The 10,632-nt window shown below is 37.7% G+C and overlaps 1 pseudogene; it reads left to right on the top strand.

Annotated features, from left to right (window-relative positions):
* Nucleotides 1-7,236: 7,236 nt before the first annotated feature.
* Nucleotides 7,237-8,530, top strand: LOC137757305 (solute carrier family 25 member 3 pseudogene; annotated as a pseudogene).
* The last annotated feature ends 2,102 nt before the right edge of the window (nucleotides 8,531-10,632 follow it).

Genomic DNA, 10,632 nt, shown 5'->3' on the forward strand with positions numbered 1-10,632 from the left:
TAAATCACCTAGTATAAAGAATACAATTTGGACTGTTTTTCTTTGCTAAAATCAGAGAAAGACCCCTTTGACAACAGCTGTGTCTGTAAATGTAGGGGTACTTTTTGTCAACTTGAATATAGCTTCCCCAAAAGAGACCAGCCGGGTGATAGTCTGTGTGTCTTTGTAACATCTTTAACACTAGGACAGAGAATGAAAGCAATGACCTATGTTTTTAATCTAATTTTGATATGTTATTAATCTGTCTTTTTTTTTTTTTTAAGGACCTATCTTTACAAAAATAAAATATCCTATAGATACTTAACAGGATTATAGTTTAGTATCGTCCATGGGTCAAAATAGTATATTATGTCCTGAAATAAATACAAGTGATTGGTATCAGTCTGTCATCTTGAGCCACTTTATTGAGGATTTGGGAGCGACTTAATCATTCATTGGCTTTTCCTGGGGTTCTTACCATCTATGAATGTCTCGTTGGTATGTTTCTAAATCTGTTGTAACTCTCTTTGCAGCCACTGCACAACATGGAATACCAGCTGATGATAAGCAAAAGATGATTGCATATTGGAAAAGCATCATGGCTCACAATATAGTATTAATCCTTTAATAGTATTGAACCTTTATCCAGTCAATCCCAAATTTACCAACTGGTTTTGAACACTGCTGCTTTAGCCAATAAAGGGCACAGCTTTTCTTTGTGATAGGCAAGAACTCTCCAAGGAGAGACTGCTACTCTCTGAACTGTGAAGTAATGCCTAACTTACTGCAGGTGGTCAAAACTGAAACTACCTCTTTTCAAAAAGCATTCAGTAACTTAAAATATGCATAGCGACAGACAGAAAAGACACTACTACAATAATGGTGATTTTCATGAATTTTTCTATTGCATACGTGAGTGAGCAGTGCAGTTAATTTTTTTAAAATTTAAAGGTATGAGATCAGCTAGCACTAGTAAGAACCTACAGAGGCCAAGTTGATTCATGATATGTAATGTGATTTTATTTTAACTACATGGTCACACCAGAAAGTCCTCAAAATAAATGTTTACTACTCAAAAAAAAAAAAGAGGCTCCACAGAATGCCTGGGAAGAATGGGCCAATCCCCAGCTGTCCCTTTGCTTACAATTCCTTCCCTCCTCCCCGTTGTCCCCTCCTCTGCTTCCCCTCCCCCAACTGCCCAAACTTTGCTTTTGAAGGCATCCTTGACTTCAGAGAAGTTAGACCATGTCTCGGATGTCTTTTCTTTCTCTAAGGCAGGCTAATAGAGATAATGGGCCCTGTGGGAGAGAGGAAGCCAAAGAGAGGGATTCCTTTGGACACTTAAGGGAATTATTGACAAGGCTTACCAGACTCGGGTTAACAAATGGAAAGCAGCTGAGGTCGTTCCACTAGACCCTTTACGCTCTCAAGGAAAGGCTGCGGGGTGGGGGAGGGGGGGTGGGGAGAGGGGCAAGTTGTTGTTTTGGGGGAGAGCAATTTTTTAAATTATCCTTAGGCCACTTATTGAAGACTCTAAATAAATGTTTCACATAATTGAGACTATTAATTAAGGCTACACCCAGGAACAACGGTTAGTGTTTTGCTCACTGGACAGAAATGGAACAGTGAATGAATTCTGGTTAAGTGAGGAAAAGTCAATATCACTCATTTCATAAGTTAGAAAACCAAGTATTTAAATGTTGCTGCAGGACAAGTCAGAAAAAATTTAGCATAAATCCTTTCTTTTTTTCCACGAGTCTACATTTTTCACTGGAGATAGACAAAGGACGTAGTTACTCTCCCAATCTCCCTAACTTCAGTAAAGAACTCTTTACAACATTCTTTTGATGTTAAAGCCTGGCCTTTTCTTGCATGTACTAGATATCATATGCAGGGACTTTAACATGGGAATGTATCTACCAAACCACCTCCTCAGAGCAAAATCTGCTTCCATTATTAACCTTTAGGCTGGAGCTCAGTGATGATTGTTCTTATTGGACCTTAACTCTAAAAATTCACTCAAACCTGCCACCTCCTTTCCAAAGAATGACTGAATTGAGGTTGCAATACAGAAACATTCCAAATAGGAATTAGACTTCACATTGGCTCTAATTCTTCCTCTATGGCTACATGGTAGCCAGATGTTGTTGATACTGGTGAAGGCTGCATGCATTACCATCCTTCACATAAACAGCCCAATTCAGAAGTCAGAGGGATTAGATATTCATCCCAAAGTACAAAAATAGCCTAGATCAGATTTAAGGTGTTAATACAGTTACATAATGAACATTCTTCTGAGTGTTTTGTTATTGTTATTGTTGTTGTTACAAACAAGTGGTCTTTATATGGGAAAAAAATTGTATTTCTTTTTTTACCTTTTTTTCCTTGTGACCCTAGAGCAGAATTAGCTTGGCCTTGTGTTGACTCTACTCCTAAGAGGCAAATCCCTTCATTGAAAGAAAATCTTCCTCCAAGAATCCCACGCTCAGCTGCTAAATTAAGAGAACTAGCCTAGAAAGATGCAAAGTAGGTATTTTAGTTCAATACAGTAAATTCCAAATATGCAAGTGGGTGGGTCTACATCACAGACCAGCAACATTCCATAGAAGATCTATTCCTCTATAAAACAACCTTTTTCCTTCCCGTTGACGAAGTTTCCAAACAAACATCCAGCTTTGTCTTCTACTCCTACTAATGCCATTTATGTTGTAAAATCACTTTTTTGCAAGATACAAAGAGTGTGATTTCTAAAAGCAAGTGTCAGATAAAGCAATTTATTGTATGTAGATTTTAATTGTCTCTCTAAATAAAGAAGAGTCAATTATGCCAACATCCCTAGCAAAACTACCACCTAGTGACATGCTGTATATTTGTCTACACTTCCAGAGCTGGCCATAAGCTGCAGATGCCATCTTTCTGGACTGCCTTTGAAGTTCTAATGTTTCTGTACTTCAAAGAGGTACCAAGACAATATTAGGAATGACGAGAGTGGGTCCTATTCCCCAATTCAGAAAATGTTAGACATATTTTATGAGCCTAAATGACTTTCTGTTTCATTGCCAAAATCTTCCTTCACCAAAGGATTAAAACTAGCTAGAACACAGTAGGCTGTACTAATTATGTAGTCTATTAAAGACTTTGTACATAAAATAATTAGCAAGGAAGTCTCTATCCCAACTGGTTAGTGAACACCTTTATTATTGATGTGGCAAAATAAATGGGAGGGTCTTTAACAAAATTATTTCAAATCTACTGTCACCTCCCTTTCTTGTAGCATTCTTAAAAGACTTTACCATCATCTAATGAGCCTTCTGTTCCCTTTAATTCCATTGGCAAGAGTTGCAAGCTCCTGGGTTAATTCTGTGTAATAAATCAACATTTCTAAATAAGATTTATATACTTATAAAATCAATATTTGTGACTTCACTGCTCAGTACAATTTTCTATATAAAAAGGCCAAATAAAGTTTTTAATCTTTTAACGGCTTAAAAATTAAGCGGAGACTGGCATCCAAACCTAAAAGAAAGCCAGCAACAGGTCTCATGAAAATCGTGCAGAAAGCCCATCAGACATTAAGTAAATACTTTGCTTCTGTTTTCCAGTCCCTTTTTGTTTGGTTACCACGGCAACCTGTTTTGTGGGGGTCACTTGGAATGTATAAGAATTTGCTGCAATTAGATGCGTGCATCCTATTGGCCAGTATGAGTAGTAGTAAAACTAAAAAGAAATAAAAGAGAGGGAAAGGCCCTGATGAATGTGGACAAAGCCAACGTGCACTTTGGGAACCAAAGAAAAAATTTGTAAGCCTAATTATCTTTCAGAGCTATTTTCAAAATTGCTCTTAATAAAAATGTCCATATCCTCTAGCCTGTGATTTCTCACCTTGTTGACCTTCCAAACTACTCTTTAGCTGAAACACATGTATTGCACTTGATTTTACTTTTGTTATTCTCTAATTGTTTTATGAATATGTCTTATGCCTTTATGAGATTACAAAAGTCCTTCATGGTAGAGACCACATCTTAAACTTTTAAGGCAGTGTAGTAAAATGGAGAAACCATGGAAGTGGAATTAGATGTGATGGGTTGTGGTCTAGGTTCTGAAACCAATACATTGTACAACTTTTAGCCATGTCCCTTTAACTTCACTGAGTCTTGTTTTCTTTTATTTTTTTTGAAATTTATTTTATTGAAGTATAGCTGATTTCCAGTGTTGTGTTACTTTCTATTGTACAGCACAGTGATTCAGTTATACATATATATGCATTCTTTTTCACATTCTTTTCCATTATGGTTTATCACAGGATATTGAATATAGTTCCCTGTGCTATACAGTAGGACCTTGTTGCTTATCCATCCTATATATAATAGTTTACATCTGCTAATCCCTCAGTCTCTATAAGATTCATGCCATTTAAGGGTGTTATAGATTATTTTCTACTGTCTACAGTGTTATGCCTATAATATACTATTTATTTCCTGAATTAAGTTTAACTGACTCAATATTTTATTTTAAAATTCTGTCCCAGGCAGCCCTAAATATATAGATAAGATAACTGCCTCTTCTCCAGTACTGAAGAGGCACTATCTCTTTGTTATGGACTCTTAGACTGTAAATTTTAAATCCATGTTTGGATGGAGTGAAGGTGCCCTACTTCTAAGATGAAAAGAGGAAGGAGATTAGATGTCTCCTTATATTCACAAAGAAAAATAACAGCATCAGTACATGCTCAGAACCTTGCTTAGCCTGACTCAAGAGAGGCAAAGCTGCATTACTGTTGTATCATCTAGATCCAGACATTCTGAATAACAGAGAAATTGTTTACTTAAAATAGCCTCGCTGTGCGTTTTTTTTTGAAGCAGTATCTACTAAAGTTTAGACCTACCACTAGACATATCAAATGATTTAAAATCTCAGCTTGACTGTTTACAATCCAAAGATTATCTAAATTCTCCTCCACTCACTATGATCACTCCAGATGCTTTAAGCCCTTGTTCAGCCTGCTCAAGGAGGCTATCCATTCAGGCTTTATTTCAACACCTCCAATAACAAGAAACTCACCGTGTCCCAAAGCCATTCATCCCATGTTCAAGCAGCTCAAATTGTTAGATAATTCTTCCTTATGTTAAAACCAAATCCCTCTTCCCTGTTATTCTATACATTGGTCCCAGGCTAGAATTGTTCTCATGACATTGTTTGAAATTCTTTTCCTCTGAGTACATATCAGTTTTCCAAGGCCTTCTTCCAGAGGCACCCAGAGCTACACACAATCCTCTAGGCTGACTGACGAATACAGTGTATATAATAGGACCATCACCTTCAGAGGTTAATTCAACAAGCATGATTATGTGCCTGTTTGGGGCTATGTGCTCGAGATACAAACATAAATTAGACATCTCTGATTTCAGGGAGACAATTGTCTATAGGAAAAGCCAAGAATGTTAGCAAATATGTTCACCAGAAGGGATGAGGGCTAAGGTTGAGAATACAGTAGTGTTCCAAAAAAGTATGTTTTCAGTGCTCCCAGGAGAGTGGGAAAGGGCCAGGAAAAGTTTCATAGAAGAGATGTTACCAGGGAATCCAAAGAGAAAGAGCATTCTGGGAAGAAGCAATAGTATAAGCAAAAGCTCTGACATAAGACTCAACATGATAAAGTCAGGGAACTCCAAAAAGTTCATTATAATTGAAATGCTGGGTATGAAGCATGACAAGGCAAGAGCTCAGGTTGGAGTAGTAGGCGAGGGTCAAATGGTAGAGGACTGTGTATGTCATGCTAAGGCATCTGAACATTGTCCTCTGGTCTAGTGATCTCCAAACTGGGGTGCAGACACCAAAAAGGATGCACCAGATGATCCTCTGGGATAAAATATGAGAACTTCCATTTTATTTGATTTTTACCTCAAGAACTAGTCAAATATTAAGCTTTACTAATATTTCATTCGTATTGACACCGGCACCCTCAATAGGTTTAAACGTCAAACTGTCACCTGTCACATACAGTGACGTGTAAGCAAAGCATCTTGAAGGAAAGATGGGAATCCCACAATGTGGAGACCTGGACAGTTGGCCATCACCATCTTTTTATTAAAAATGCTGCATCTATTAGCTACTTTAAAGTAAATAACCCTCATAAAATAGAAAGGTGACTTTTAAAAGATCTCATCAAAGAAACCCCAAACTAAAAACTCTAATAGGATAAGCAAAATAAGAGCTAAGAAAGAGGGAGAAATGATCCTTCTACTCCTTGTATTATCTCTTTGTCAGGTAAAAATACTAATAATACATTCAGATCTGTTAAGTCATTGACATATATATATATATTATATATATATATATATATATAATATATATATATATAATATATAATATATATATATATATATGAAAAAACTGTTTAAGATATGGATTTACATGTAGAATATGAAGACTTTACAAAATTTTACTAAACTCGATAAAGTTTATAAGCCTCTTTTGCAGAGTTTTTACTCAATAGTAATAACTTTGGTTAAAAATACTTCTTTTCCTTCTGCCTTTGGAAACATGGTTGAAAGCATTCTGAAGGCCTATGGAGACGGCAGCAGATGATGCAGTGACCCCGCCCACACACCTTAGGCACACGTTGTCCCTACTCCTGTGGACTACATTTTACAGTAACACCTGTATCCCTGTACCTGAGGGCTCTCTCTAGATCTGCAAATAGGTAGGCCAGAAGTACTGGATGATTAATGTCTAGCCGATGACAGACAAGAGTCAGAGAGTATTTACTGTGCTTCAAGTGGAACAACTCAGAAAAATTCTGTACTGGCTCCTGAGCTCTCCATGGGAGTGAACCCCAGTTTCCCACAGCAGGAACTTGCTTGATAACAGCTCCTTTATTGGATCATTCCCTCCTTTCTTTTCTCACTTCTGTCATTCCTTATTCATGCTTCCTGGGATCTCCTCCTCCCAAATAAGTTGCTAGCACTCAAATTCTTGCCTCAAGATCAACTTCTTTGGGAACCCAACCTAAGACAGTGACTAATTAAAATGCATTAGATAGATAGATAGATAGACAAATAGAGCTAAATATTTGAAGAAATAAGTACTAGAAAATTTGCTAAACAGTTGGATAAACTATAGATATTTCTAATATGTTTCTGCTCTTAATATTAATAAGAAGAACTTTTTTGCAAGCCAATAAAGTGAAATGTAATGGAGAGCATATATTCTCATTAGTATTGACATCCTTTAAAAACACTATGTTGCTCTGTGAGCCCCAGACTTTCCGAGGGAGCGGTGGTGTGTTCGCCATCTTAGGGAGAAGATGTTCTCGTCCGTGGCGCACTTGGCGCAGGCGAACCCCTTCAACGCGCCCCACCTGCAGCTGGTGCAAGATGGTCTCGCGGGTCCCCGCAGCAACCCCGCCAGGACCCCGGGCCCACCCCGCCACTCCCGCAAGCTGGCAGCCGCCCCTGTGGAAGAGTACAGTTGTGAATATGGCTCCGCGAAGTTTTACGCACTGTGTGGCTTTGGTGGGGTCTTAAGTTGTGGTCTGACACACACGGCTGTTGTTCCTCTGGATTTAGTGAAATGCCGTATGCAGGTGGACCCACAAAAGTACAAGGGCATATTTAATGGATTCTCAATTACACTCAAAGAAGATGGTGTTCGTGGTTTGGCCAAAGGATGGGCTCCGACTTTCATTGGCTACTCTATGCGAGGGCTCTGCAAATTTGGCTTTTATGAAGTCTTCAAAGTTTTGTATAGCAACATGCTTGGAGAGGAGAATGCCTATCTCTGGCGCACAACACTATATTTGGCTGCCTCTGCCAGTGCTGAATTCTTTGCTGACATTGCTCTGGCTCCTATGGAAGCTGCTAAGGTTCGAATTCAAACCCAACCAGGATATGCTAACACTTTGAGGGATGCAGCTCCCAAAATGTATAAGGAAGAAGCCTTAAAGGCATTCTACAAAGGGGTTGCTCCTCTCTGGATGAGACAGATACCATACACCATGATGAAGTTCGCCTGCTTTGAACGTACTGTTGAAGCATTGTACAAGTTTGTGGTTCCCAAGCCCCGAAGTGAATGTTCAAAGACAGAGCAGCTGGTTGACACATTTGTGGCAGGTTACATAGCTGGAGTCTTCTGTGCCATTGTTTCTCACCCTGCTGATTCTGTGGTGTCTGTGTTGAATAAAGAGAAGGGTAGCAGTGCGTCTCTGGTCCTCCAGAGACTTGGATTTCGAGGTGTATGGAAGGGACTCTTTGCCCGTATCATCATGATCGGCACTCTGACCACACTGCAGTGGTTCATCTATGACTCCGTGAAGGTCTACTTCAGGCTCCCTCGCCCTCCTCCACCTGAGATGCCAGAATCTCTGAAGAAGAAGCTTGGGTACACTCAGTAGATGAAAGCAAATGTGGACTGAATCTGCTTGTTGATCAGTGTTGAGGAAAATGCAGAAGGAACTTTTATATATTTGGCAGTGTAGGAAATTGTCTATTCCTAATATAATTACTGTAGTACTCTTGCCAGAAGCAAGAGTTTCAAACTTACTGTTGAAATAAACCCAACTGTTCATTGAAAACAAAAACAAAAAAAAAAAAAACTATGTTAAGGAAATACTGAGTATAAATACAAACTTGACTAAAAGAAAAAAAAAGATATCCTAAGATAAAGGGAAAAGGTTAGCACCATAGTAAAATTCATTACCTGCATCATTAAAGGCAAATTTGGGTGCAAAAATGGTGACTCCAGATGAAAATTTTACTGATGGCATTAATTTTACAAAAACAAAGCCTTTAAAATGTAGTCCATATCTTTATAATATTTTTAAATCACCTTTTAATGAGGTGAAAAAATATGCAAATCTGCGGTATTGCAGAAATTTGTTATCTCACAGCAAAGAACTTAAAAAGAACTTTCATATATAAAATGAGTTGCACATTTTTCTTTTACAAATAGACAAATGTCCAAAATTTTCTTACCTTTTCTATGATGAGAATAGATTATCATTAGCATACTACCTAGAAGATTTTTTTAAGTAAATAAACACCAATCAAAATCCCAGCAAGTGATTTCATGGATATTGACAAACTAATTCTAAAGTTTTTATGGAGAGGCAAAAGACACAGAATAGCCAACACAATATTGAAGGAGAAGAACAGAGTTGAAGGACTGATGATACTCGCCTTCAAGACTTGCTATAAAACTACACTAATCAAGACAGTGTGGTACAGGCAAAAGAATAAACAAATAGATCAGTGAACAATAGAGAACCCAGAAATAGACTCACATAAATATAGGAAACTGATCTTCGACAAAGAAGCAAAGGCAACACAATGGAGTAAAGACAATCTTTTAAACCAATTGTGCTGTAACAACTGGATATCTGAATGCAAAAAGAGTAACCTAGACACAGATCTATACCTTTCACAAAAATTAACTCAAAATAGATCATAGACCTAAATGTAAAACACAAAACTATAAAATTCCTAGAAGATAACAGGAGAAAACCTAGATGACCTTGGGTATGGTGATGCCTTTTCAGATACAACACCAGAGACATGATCCATGAAAGAAATAACTGACAAGGTGGACTTATTTAAAATTTGAAACTTCTGCTCTGCAAAAAAAACAACATCAGAGAATTAGAACACAAGCCACAGACTGGGAGAAAATACTTACCAAAGACGCCATCTGATAAAGGACTGTTATCCAAAATATACAAAGAACTTTTAAAACTCACCAAGAAGAAAACAAACAACTTGATTGAAAAATGGGCAAAAGATCTGAACACACACCTCACCAAAGAAGATATATAGATGGAAAATGAGCATATGAAAAGATGTTCCCCATCATATGTCATCACAAAATGCAAATTAAAACAACAATAAGATAACACTATACACCTCTTAGAATGGCCAGAATTTGAAACACTGACAACACCAAATGCTGGCGAGAATGTGGGGTAACAGGAACTCTCATTCATTGCTGGTGGGAAGGCAAAATGGTACAGCCACTTTGGAAGACAGTTTAGTGGTTTCTTATAAAACTAAACATCCTCTTACCATACAACCCAGCAATCATGCTCCTTGGTATTTACCCAAAGGAGTTGAAAACTTATGTCCACACAAAAATCTGCACAGGGATATTTACATCAGCTTTATTCATAATTGCCAAAACTTGGAGCAACCAAGATGTCATTCAGTAGGTGAATATCCATTAACCAATACACGGTGGTACATCCAGACAATGGAATATTATTCATTGCTAAAAAGAAATGAGCTATCAAGCCATGAAAAGATATGGAGGAAACTTAAATGCATATTACAAAGTGAAAGAAGCCAAACTGAAAAAGCTACATACTGTATGATTCCAACTATATGACATTCTGGAAAAGATAAAATTATGGAGACAATAAAAAGATCAGTGGTTGCCTGGGGTGGAGGATGGGAGAGAGATTAATAGGCAGAACAAAGAGGATTTTTAGAGCAGTGAAAATACTCTGTATGATATTAGAATGATGGATATATATTATTATACATTTGTCAAAACCCATAGACTGTACAGCATCAAGAGGGAACCCTAAAGTAAACTATGGACTTTGGGGGATGATGACGTATCAGTGTAGGTTCGTTTTTGGTAAAAAGTGTACCATCTGGAGAATGA

This window comes from Eschrichtius robustus, chromosome 1 (assembly GCF_028021215.1).
Source record: "Eschrichtius robustus isolate mEscRob2 chromosome 1, mEscRob2.pri, whole genome shotgun sequence".
Lineage (NCBI taxonomy): Eukaryota > Metazoa > Chordata > Mammalia > Artiodactyla > Eschrichtiidae > Eschrichtius > Eschrichtius robustus.